The following is a 13,086-nucleotide window of genomic DNA, read 5'->3' as shown; positions in this document are numbered from 1 at the left end:
ACACTTGAAGGCATGCCTGAAGGACAGGTGGACATGAAGATTGGCTTCCTTGCCTTTCTGTCTATTCAATCTAAATCTTCAACCACCAGTCCACCAGGTGTAAGCCTGGATACAACAAACAAAAACCCATTATTAGGTGAAGCCTGATTTTTTTTTGCTGAGACTTTTCGGTCATTTGCCCGAAATGACTTGAAAAAATTCGGTCATTTTTTCTGATGAAAATATTTCCTTTCAAGTAGCTGATACAAACTAAAATTTGCACTTCCTGACTAGCTACAACATTAAGTTTCGCTGAGAAACGTTGTCGTGTTTAATCTCAAAAGGGACATTTTGACCGAATTGACTATATTATATCATATACTGTACATATTTTTTTCAGACATTTTGCTAAAAAATCGGTTAATGACTGATAAATGACCGAAAAAAAACCAAGGGTGATGCAACTTATAATTATATGGTCATGTGGAAGGTCGAGGTGGATGAATCAGTTGATGAATCATTCCAGCACAAACTACATTTATATTCAAACAGTAAAGGTTGAGTCGCATATTTGAATCTAACCATTAGGGATGAGCAGATAAGAATCTCGTTATACTAAGCCTCCGACACCAACAAGAGCAAGTGGCCAGTTCCTTACTCTCGGCCGCCTTTCCTTCAGCATTTACGCCCACACAAGTCATTACACCCTGGGTAGAGGTGAGCGATGTTGTTTATCAACAACCAGCATAAGCGGGGAGTCAAACTGGGATTGCATGATTGGAAAGTGAGCGCCTTCTAGGCTGCACCAATTCAAACAATGCAGCAAATTAACTAAAGCGTGAAAATGTCTTTAATTGCTCATTTCCTTAAACTTGTCCCTCAGTAAACTTAAAATTCTCAATTTACAAGACAAATTTCCTAGAAGCATATAGTATATTTACATACTGTATAGCCAAGTGACCAAGTAATCTGTGCTAAAAGTAAGACACTCAAAAAAATGTCAAAATCCAACTGTTACATGGATATACAATTATACATGCATAGTTGCATACCTTAAGTGTTCAATACAAAGGATAACCTACCTTTACAGTATATATATCATCATATCGTACTTCTTAATCTTTGTTCTCTACAGTAGTATCAAATTGTCTGTTTTTGTATCTTTTACATAATAATTGTAGCAATTCGGTGGCGGTATTCTCGTTTTTCCCCGTTATTTCAGGAAAACTTTCACAAGTGCTGTAGCCTATTCTGGCACACAATCACATATATATTGGTCGTTGATTAGTTCTTGGTCACTATCAATTTGAGTCTTCATCCTCGGCTTACTCAGTCTGAGAATGGAGATTCAAACTAACAGTCATTCTTTTTCAAATCATCCAGAAAAAAGTGAAAATGTAACCCACCATCTCAGATTTTTATGAAACTTTGCACAATTGTAGAAAAAGTTGTACTGAGCAAAATGAAACCAATTTTACCGAAATCGGTTCAGTACATCCGAAGTTATGCGCATTAAAAAATTGGCAATTTTGGAATCACTCAAGCGTGAAAATTTACCCAAATTTTGATGTGGAGAGTTTAATGTTGTGTAAGTCAGCAACATTTTAAGCTATGACCTTCAGGTTTGGTGAAGATACACTTGAAGATGGTTGTCAACCTCTTGCAAAGTTTCGAAACTCTAGGTCACGCATGAATGATTTTGTCGTTGTTTTAGTTAGGGTGCATTTTTGAAATCAATCAGCCATGACGTGTTTTTGCGATGTTGTGCCGAACAAAGCGATACATCAATATTATCAAGTAAGGTATCAAATGAAAGGTCTTGACCTCCTCTTTCTGTTGGTAAAATAAAATATGTGTGTATTTGTGCCTATCTTGTTCAAATAAGCAAAAGATTAAGAGTTATTGCTTTTCATATATTTTTGCTGAAAATACACTCTTGAAATGCAATGCTTGTTCAATGAATCAGCCTAATTGGTCATTTAATATAATAACAGTAGCTGCAATTACAGTAGTGGCTATCAGGTACTGCAAGATCTGTGTCAAAGCAACTGGAAAAATGGGTTTGAAACTAATTTTACTGTGGTGGTACAGTACTTGCTATTGCTACCATATACTACAGAAAGGACCATTATCTAAATTGGGGTAGCAACTGTTTAAGTGTACATAATTAATGTATAATTATCATTGCAGCTAACTATTAGGCTTATTCTAGTAGCAACTACTGACATAACATATTTGTTACCTTACCTGCACTGGTAATATTGAGCAATAATGGAGCAATGTAGCATTGGCTTGCATGAACAATCTGACTGTCATAAACTAAGCTATTCAAAAAAAAATGGAATAGTTTTTGCGAATCAATTATCAGCTGAAGAAAAAAAATTGTTGGTGTTAAGAACAAGGTTGAAAAAAGAGAAGTTATTGACAATTTGCTTTCATCATAAAGCTATATATATTGACAGATATGAACAAAATCAGAAAGTTTGTTGTGACCCATATAAAGTTCATAAAGTAGTAATCAGAAAAAATCTGCGTAAAGTTACTGAACCTCTGATCAGCAAGGCTAATCTTTTAAAAATGTATTTGTTACCAGGACAAAAAGTCTGCTTGAATTGTTTGAAAAAGCTCAATGCTATCCAGGAAACTCACTCCAGCACCTCTTCTGATAACTTATCTGAAACAGATATAAGGGACCACATTGCTACTGAAGAAGCAACCCAAACATTGGAGCTTAGTTTGAACGAAATGGAGCAATCTCCAATCAAAACTCATTCACTTCCAGTTCATATGAAAATCACTTATGGCAAAAGAAAGCTGACCAAAATCAATGCTGAATATCAAAAGCGTTTAGCAAAAGTGTTAAAGGTTCCAGAAGAAGATATGGCTGATACTGCTTCTTCTTGTAACACCAATGCAACTGGTATGCCAGATCATGCAACTTCTTTCAATAAGCTCATGGAATTGCTGAAATCAAAGATCAACAAATCAGAAACAACAAGAGCACAAAAAATCCAAATGTTGACAATGGTACCTCTATCTTGGAGTCGTCAGAAAGTAGCAGATTATTTTGATGTTTCCGAGTATATGGTTAGAACAGCAAGAAGCTTGTTGCAGCAAGATGGAATTTTGACCATGCCACCACCAAGACAAGGAAAAACTCTGCATCAAGATATTCAGCAAAGAATAATCAATTTTTACTGTGACAACGAGTATACTCGCATTATGCCGGGCATCAGTGATCGGATTAGCATCAGAAAAAATGTATATGAGCAAAAACGATTAATCCTGTGCACATTAAAAGAATTACATGTGGCGTTTCGAGACAAATATCCTGAAGACAAAATCAGTTTTTCTAAATTTTGCACCTTAAGACCTAAATGGTGCGTTACTGCTGGGTGTTCTGGAACTCATTCTGTCTGCGTTTGCACAATCCACCAAAATGTTATATTGCTAATAGATGCTGCGCAAATTGAAGAAAGATACCAGGATCTCATCAAGCTGTTGGTTTGTGACACGGAAAATAGAGATTGTATGCTAATGAGATGTCAACATTGCCCTAAACAAGAAGTTTTAGAAGCTTTCTTAAATGACAAATTTGTGGATGTGGATGAAACAATAACATTCAAGGAATGGACGGCAGTTGACCGCACTGAATTAATCACAAGACAGATGACTGTTGCAGATTTTATTGAAGTTTTAGTCCAAAAATTAATCAATTTGATATCTCATTCATACATTGCCAAACAGCAGTCCAACTATCTTCGAAACCGAAAAGAAAACCTTGATCTGTCATCAGTTTTAATTCTTCTGGATTTCAGTGAAAATTACACATTCCGATTTCAAGATGAGGTTCAAGGATATCATTGGTCCCACAATTCTTGTTCAGTGCACCCAGCAGTATGCTATTTCAAGAACCAAGATGACAAACTTCAACACATCAATTTCTGTTTTTTATCTGATGACATGCAACATGATGTTGCATTTGTCTATGTTATTCAGTCAGAAATCATCAAAGTTTTGAACAGCAAGATTCCTAACCTACAGGCAGTGGAATATTTCTCTGATGGCTGTGCTGCACAGTATAAAAATTGTAAAAATTTTTATAACTTGTGTATGCATACTCAAGATTTCGGCACCAGAGCATCATGGTCCTTCTTTGCAACTTCTCATGGCAAGTCACCCTGTGATGGGATTGGGGGTACAGTAAAACGTTCAACTGCCATGGAAAGTTTGCGAAGACCTCTTCAACATCAAATTGGATCGTTGGATGATATGATTATGCACTGTGAAGAAAAACTGCCAAATATTCACTGTTTGAAAATTCAAAAAGGGGATATTGAATTAGCGCGTAAAAGTTTGGAAAATCGCTTCAAATCTGCTACCACAATCAAAGGTACAAGAGGATTTCATTTTTTCAGACCGGATAGTCAAACAAAAATTTCAATGAAACGAATCAGCAATGACATAAATTTTTCCTACACCAGTAGTTTTCAGCCTCTGTCTCTCAATTCCAGCATGGTTGTTGATTCAAGTCCAGTGCCTAAACAGGGTGACTATGTTGCTGCTACCTATGATGAAAAATGGTATGTTGGTGTCATTCTAGAGGCAGATAAAAACAATGGAGACATTTTGATCAATTTTATGCAACCACATGGGCCTTCAAATTCATTTACTTGGCCTAAACACCAGGATAAATGTTGGATTCCAAACGAACATGTGCTGTGTGTTATTGATAGTCCTAATCTTGCAACAACTAGAGGACAATATCAATTTTCACAACAATCTATCAGTACCATTTCAACAAAATGGAGATCACTTCATGCATAATAAGCGCACACTATACATGATTATTTGCCAATTACTTGGGTATGTTCAAATGATGAACTTTAAGTGTTATTTTCAACAAAAATATATGAAAAACAACAACTCTTAATCTTTTGCTTATTTGAACAAGATAGACACAAATACACACATATTTTATTTTACCAACAGAAAGAGGAGGTCAAGACCTTTCATTTGATACCTAACTTGATAATATTGATGTATCGCTTTGTTCGGCACAACATCGCAAAAACACGTCATGGTTGATTGATTTCAAAAATGCACCCTAACTAAAACAACGACAAAATCATTCATGCGTGACCTAGAGTTTCAAAACTTTGCAAGAGGTTGACAATCATTTTCAAGTGTATCTTCACCAAATCTGAAGGTCATAGCTTGAAATGTTGCTGATTTACACAACATCAAACTCTCCACATCAAAATTTGGGTAAATTTTCACGCTTGAGTGATTCCGAAATAGACAATTTTTAAATGCGCATAACTTCAGATGTACTGAACCGATTTCGGTAAAATTGGTTTCATTTTGCTCAGTACAACTTTTTCTACAATTGTGCAAAGTTTCATTAAAATCTGAGATGGTGGGTTACATGGCCTGGATTCAGTTGTTTCTCAATCTCAGTGGCGAACCCTTTTTATTCATTGAACTAGTGTACCTGCCTCTGCACACTAGTGTGTATGAATGTGTAGTTAAATTTACTGTTATGGGGTGGTGGCTGACTAGATGACTGCTTAAATGGTCTTTTGTTACCATCTTGATTGCGCCATAATCTAACCAACAGTTGTACAATGCATTGTTTTGACAATTACATTTGCTCTGCTTGTTTGTTAATAGGCTGTGGCTATATTTACACTATATAGTGTAATAATAGCCCCAATAGTGTTGCCAGATAAGGAATTCTGCCCTAATTTAAGAAAAGTTTAAAGCTGTTGAAAACAAAAACTTTTATCTTGGAAATTATTTTAGTCTTGGGCAAAGATTCAAAACCCTAATCTCATTCCTAACTCTAACCCTTACCTTAACCATTCCTAATTTTAATCATAACTCTGGCAACAAGTGTGCAAAATAGCAACTTCCCTTTAATTTTCTGACTGTATTATTGATTGGTGCACCAAATCCTGGCATAGCATGCCTTTTTAAATGCCACTTTTGTAAATTTATCCTACATATATTACTATATTATACATTAACATATCTTACTATAGGCATACGTATATCTTATCATATATTACACCCGAATAGATAAGGATGATGATTACTATCTTTACTCTTCCATGAATAAGCTACTATACTGTATTACATAATTTAATATTTGCCAGATAAGAATATATCAGTTACTACAAGCTTGCATCTAACTACCCCCTGATTATTATAAGCTATTATGTTTGTTCAGAGCAGGGGTCACCAACCTTTTTTGCATGCGGGCCACTTTGTCACTTAGGAGAGCTGTGGCGGGCCGCACTAATAAAATTTTAGGTAGGTCGACTCTTATGCTAGAAAAGAACGCATTTCGTACCCAGTATCCAGCGTTACATGTTGTTAATATTTATCTTAGAATACCACAGCAACAAAATTAGTCGAACAACGCTACTGCCAGGCCAAGCTTCTTTTACAACACTTTTGACTTTTTTAACAATTCCTAATAAACGAGGCCACTTGTTTTGCGCACTTATAGTGAGGCGAGCGGTTTCATCAGAATATTCATCACCAAGCAGAGTAGTGTTGTCATTTTGCTTCGCAAAAGATATCTTGCCATTAACAGTTTCAGTAAACAAGGAAATGTTTGACACATTGCAATACAGGCAATAATAATGACCTGCAAACATATCAGCGAAAAATAGGCTCCAATAACAGGGAGAAAGAAACCAGGCGCCATGAAACAAACGCTTGTGGAAATCACCAAAAAAAACGTTTCTATCGTAACTCATGAACAGCGTTCCCTTTAAAAAAACTATGAGTTAGTTTTTCATCCTTTTTGTGAGAGTCTATAAAACCGTCTTTCCTTGATTACACTGGTTAACACAGCTTTTCTTGCATGGAGTTTTTCAATGGATTTAGGGTAATTTGGGGGCGCTGAATCCGAATCTGGTGTTAGTTTTTGCTCATCACATCACGTTTTTGAGATACAAAAACTTTTTTTAAATTGATATTTTTACCGATTTAAGTTATAGAATTTATTTTGAAGAAAGGGGCGTTCTTCCCGGCTATCAGCACAAGGCTGAGCACTCACTAGTACAGCGAGCAGTTGCGATTCGCTAACCATAACGATGTAGCTTCCACGCTAGCCATTCAGACCATCCAATCAACAATATCTTTCTCGGCAGCCGATTTGTAGCAAGAATTGACAGCGATAGACACCGTGTTTCGCCCATGAGGCTGGGCTCGTCAGTATCGCACCACTAATTCTACCACAAGGGTATTCGACCGCCGCTTTTACCAGTGGTGTCAAACTCGTGAGTGAATAAGCGACTTTTATGTAATTCATCAATATACAACGTAGATTGCAAAAAACGTGATGTGATGGAGGAAATCTGAGCTCAGATTCGAATTCAGCACCCCAAAATTACCCTAAATCAGTTCTCAAAGCTCATGCAAGAAAAAAAAAAATTTTTGTTGTTGTTGTTGACCAGTGTTATTACTATTAGACAACTGTCACTTGCGGTGCTTATCAGCATGGCAACTAAGCGGTGCTTGTCAGCATGGCAAACGCACACTAGTGTTTACACCAGTGGCGGCTCGTCATAAGGGCATGCGGGACTGCAGCCCCACCAACATTTTTGTGCGTATGTGAATTATATTACATATAGATAGTTTTGCCATGTTTTTTGAAATTTAATGCGCTTGAAGAATTAAAAAACTCTTACTATTAATTTTTTTGGTAATAAAAAAAAATTTGTATTACAAAAATTAATTGGCAACTCTGGGTCTGCAAATTTTGCAGGTCCGGTGTTGCTTGTTCTTTTTTTTATGACGTAGGTTTTTCAGAAAAAGTTTTCTAGCATCACCGAACAAGCGCTGCAGCAGTGTTGTGCGGATATTGAAATTTGATAATCCAATCCAATCCGAAATTTTTTAGAAATATCCGAATCCAATCCTGATCCAAAAATAATAGGAAAAGCAATATCCAATCCAGATCCGAATATCCGAAAACTAGCATTATACTTATAGCAGACGAAATGGCCCGTTTCGGTGAGTTTGATCCCTTAATGGGGGATTTTTTTCAATTTTTTTTTAATTATTGGGTACTGTACCGTAACCTAATTATCATTGCTGTTTTAGGGTTAGGGGTTAGAGGTTAGGAACTCACCGAATCGGACTCACCGAATAGTAGCAGACCCTATAGCAGACATATGTTACACTAACATTTTTTTCTTACCCTACCATCCTTGTCTCAATTGCAGCATAATGAATTTATACTGATATTAAAGTAGCACTCAGCCTACCAGTAATCAATCTGAAACACAACAATAAACCACAATAACAAAACAAAGAAAATAGCAGTGTAAGCATGCACTATTGCACACACTTATCAAAAGCATACTGTTTTTGAATATAGCCTAATGATACAAATGTCATTATAAGATCAGTGTATAATAAATTGTCACTAATCACATGCTAACTTCCATGAACCATACAGAAATGTAAGTCGTTCACAAAACTATTCTTCCTCAGACCTAAACACAGAGTTGAGTACAAGTAAAGCATCAACAGTTGATAATGTGAATACAATCTAAAATGTCAAGTTAAAAGCATAATAGTATACCGGTACTGCACAGCAACAGGAGATCTACTATGGCAAACTTTTTAGCTTCTGCTGGGCACCGGCCAGCACTTTCTAGTACCGAGGTAGGCTACTTTCATCAACCTCTTAGCGTGGCATGCCTGCCTTTGCTTAGTTGCTGGTTTGCTTCTGCTGACTGCGACAGACTGCGTCTCTGCGAGTACCTGTCTGTGCTGTCGGTACATTGGTATCAGACTAGTGCTGCCAGATCTACGGAGGCTAGCTTCCCTGAAACGAAGAACAGCAACTACATGAAATTTATGTCATTCAATTTATTAAAACGTAACTAAACAACGTTAAACAGATTCGGATTCGGATAATCCGGCTCCGGATCCAGCTTGGGAAAAATTGAATCCAATCCAATCCGGATCCAAAAAATTTCTTCAAATCCGGCAGGATCAGACTCCAAAAATCCGGATCCTGAACAACACTGCGCTGCAGGGACTGCAAATAGAACAGACCCTGGTCAGGGATTCCAACTTTGGTTCTCGTAAATCTTTAGGGTAAGCGTGTGGAAGTTATCGGTGATTAGGTGAAGGATCGTAGGTTACTTTACTTGATCTGTGTTTTGAGAAATCGCTGAGACAGACCAACGAGATATAACACCATGAGTGGAAACTCACTCTTCTCTTAGTGTTTCTCTTTTATCTCTCTCGTTCCTCTACGTCGCTCGTTTCATGGTTCACTGCTTGCACATGGAAGGCTAGACTGCGTGCTAAGAATGCACTAAAGCAAGGCTAAAGTGACGGCGAATACCACGAAGCAATTGGACTGTTCCGACCATAGTATTATTGTTAGGTGGTTTAAAAGTTTATTTTCGTTACCGCTTGTCTTTTCAGATGATTGTGTGAAATTTTGAAGTAGGTTAATCAGGATGTTACAGGTCAATAAGCAGGGTAAATACATAGGCTCTTGCTAACAACAATATTAAATTAGTATAGGGTAGCAAAGGTCTACGAAATACGATACAAAACGACTATATGGTTATCAAAGTTTATCTTATCCAGCTATAAACAACCAACAGGGCTAGAAGAAGTTTGGCTTTTTATAACAGTGCAATGGAAAACAGTTCTGATAATTTAACCGTCGAGTATCTTGTGGAAATAATCGAAGATGAAGAATTTCAAAGTATTCCCATTTCAACGAGCGCGTCTACAGTGCAACGTGAATTTGGGTAAGAAAGCGTTTCAAAGGACCTCGCACCTCTAATTAAATTGTGCAGTTGTGTGTTGAAAGCTGAATAAAATTGTTTGGATATATTATCCGGTATTTTTGCAGATGTCACTTATGTCCGAAAACTTACAAAACCAACGGGGGATTGCGTTTTCATGTCAAATCAAAGCACGCTGGAAACACATGTAATAACACCAGAAAAGGTATGGTACTACAGTTCCGCATATTACCTGCCTGTAGACCGGCAAGACAACTTTATAGCCTGAATCGTCCATTTACACATTGTTTCTACGTCTGGCGACGACGGATCAACGTTAAAATCTGACTGCAGTCAGCCACTTGTGTGTAACAATTGCTGTGGTAGGCGTATCCAGTCTGCCAAATTAAAATATATCGCAAATATTGCATCTATTCAACACCTGCCTACGTCGAATCGACGTAAAAAGGGGAAATTGTTAGACCACATTCCAGACGTCAAAATAGCAAAATGAGGCCCCTAATTTCTTGAAACGGGATTGCTGTTGACTGAGCCAATCCCAATCTCTCCGTCTTATCTTCAAGTACGAAACTTGTCTTAATTCAGTCTGTATTTATTGGTCGATATCCAAAAACTTCATATAAAGTCGCCAAATAGATAACGCAATTGTCTATAGCCTACCAGCCAGTAAATGAGACATACTCAAGATGCATAAAACGGGGCAAGATACATATTTTAACTTTGCCTACATTACCGTAAAAAATAGCACGAATTTACGATTTGTATACCATTAAATACTCTTGCCAGCATCTATGTTCAATACACAAACATTAACGTTTTGAAATTTACATTTCAGAGATGAAAATAGCAAAGTTTCACAACAACAACAAACGACTAATACGGTGCTTACAACTGATGAAATACACATAATAGAATATATTGGGGGATACGTGTTACGAAAATTGAAGCGCAGTGCCACAGATGAACAACAAGGCATTTTGTCTAAACTAGAAAGTGACTCCAGTTGCACAGCGGGTTCATCTATGATTGACACACTACAAAACGACGAATACGGAACATTACTGAAGCCAAGTCCTACTCTGATGAAAATTTTGCTGAGGCTGGAAGTGGATTTTCGAAAACATTTCAGCTTTTGTAATACAATGCAGACTGTGTTTAAGGAGATTGATATAAACAGTTTGTATTTATTAACCAACGACTGGGACATTGTGTCATATATTGTAAACCACATTTGCAAGCTATATTTTAAAATTCGTACCTATCAAAAAACGAAGATTTTAAAGCTCAAAGTCATTGGTGATGTTCAGAAAAACAACATCAGTCTGCGTAAAGCGTTACAGTAAAGACACAAATGTACGGAATATTGATTAAATTGATTAAGTTGCTGACAGGCTAACAGTAGCCTGGCTGGGTTAACTTTAGGGCTGCACTAAAGTTTAATTTTAGGCTTCTGACAATAACATAATGTTAAATAACAGGTTGAAAATAGCCTAACATGTGGATAGCACCTTACCCATGGTACAAAACTATATTACTAATTAGCCAAGCACCTTAGGCGGTGAGATAGCTCAGTGGTAGAGCTCAACGCACATAAAATCGAAGGAACATCCCATCTAAAACTCTTGTGATGTCCGTTTAATCTACTGCGCAAGTGTCTGTAGTGAAGCGTGACGGCCGACACGTAAAACGGAGCAAAAAGAGGAGTTTCCACTCATTGTGTTATATCTCGTTGGACAGACTAGTTTTGATTTGAAGTAAAGCCAATTACTGTAATTTTTGGTGCTCTTTTACAATTCACCATCTGGATGATGACGTAATGAAACGTCACACAGGTTGGAATGGACTATTATAAAGGAAGAAGTACGGGGTGGAAATGCACTGAAAAACACCTGAAAAAAATTGTCTCCCATTTATTCATTTGTTGTTCAATTTCAACAAATTTACTATCGTTGGAAAGCACAAGCATAGATCTAACCAACTAAGTTAATACCAAGTCCCATAATAATATTAGCTTCATCTGGTGGCCACCTAAACTTGACCAAATTCAAGCCATTATCAAAAGTTTACTTTAAATGATAAAAACATTCAACGACAGCCAATTAAAAGAACATGTTACTATGTACTGTGTTACTAACCTTAACCCTAACTCAGTGCATTTATAACTAAGTCCGGTACAGGTTTATAATTATTTATATTAGGTTGGCCTACTGGTTGATGCAGCCCCCCAATGTTTTGAGACCACGAGCCGCCACTGGTTTACACGACATTGGCAAACTTAAAATAAGCAATCCTATGCTCACAGACATTTTCGAAATTCGAAAACAGACGTTTTAATCAACCACTGGGGCAGTGTGGCTGGACATCGCATTGGAATAACTTTAAACGATCCCTACCTAGAACTACAATCTGATTGGTCGGTCAATGGAATCGTATGCAAAGCGAAAATATGCTTCCCGGAAAGTATTTTTTGCCTTCATGCTGTTTAACTCCTCAAAAAAAGTATTTTTGGTTATGCTTGAACGCTGATACCTTCCGCGGGCCGCAGCGATACAGCGTGGCGGGCCGCATGCGGCCCGCGGGCCGCCATTTGGTGACCCCTGGTTCAGAGGATCGCTTGACTTTTCGTAAGATTATTGTTTAGATTGGTTTGGAAAAGATGCTTGAAACAACTGACACTACATTCTTCATCGGGGCTACCAAAGAATCTCCACCTCTCATTAGCGATACCAAAACACTCCGTCCCTCACTGACGCTATAAAAGATGATTCAACTCTTATTGGCAATACGAAAAACACGCTGCTATGTCATCATACTTCTTATGCTCATGTGCAGGAAATAAACTTAAAAAACAAAGCTTTTTTAACTATTTTATCTTAATAATGAGCTGCCATATTGTGTATTTGTTCTGCAATCTATAAGCTACTTAATATCGTTGCTGCGAACACTTTATTTCTGAATAAATAGTCCTTGTTTTGATAGTTCCTTATGTAATTAAATATGTGTGTGTGTATTAGTTTGTTTTTGTGATGTGGTTGGGTTCAGTCGTGTTCTCATTGCTTTAAGAATTTGCGCTCCAGTTGTTTCAGGAACGAGGAGGCGACTGATTCAATTCAATTCAATTCAATTTATTTTTCTTTGTCAGAACGCAAAAAGAAATGATATTGTAAAAAAGAAATACAGTAACAAAACCAACAAAAGGAAAAGGTGGCAAAACCTTAATGGTTTAAGACGTGCATAAAAAGATCTAATATTGCGGTATTTGCATCGATAAGTATAGTTAAGCACGGCCACCAAACCTGATACTGTAAAACAAGTA

This window comes from Aplidium turbinatum, chromosome 10 (assembly GCF_918807975.1).
Source record: "Aplidium turbinatum chromosome 10, kaAplTurb1.1, whole genome shotgun sequence".
NCBI lineage: Eukaryota > Metazoa > Chordata > Ascidiacea > Aplousobranchia > Polyclinidae > Aplidium > Aplidium turbinatum.
Note: the sequence above shows the minus strand (reverse complement) of the source record.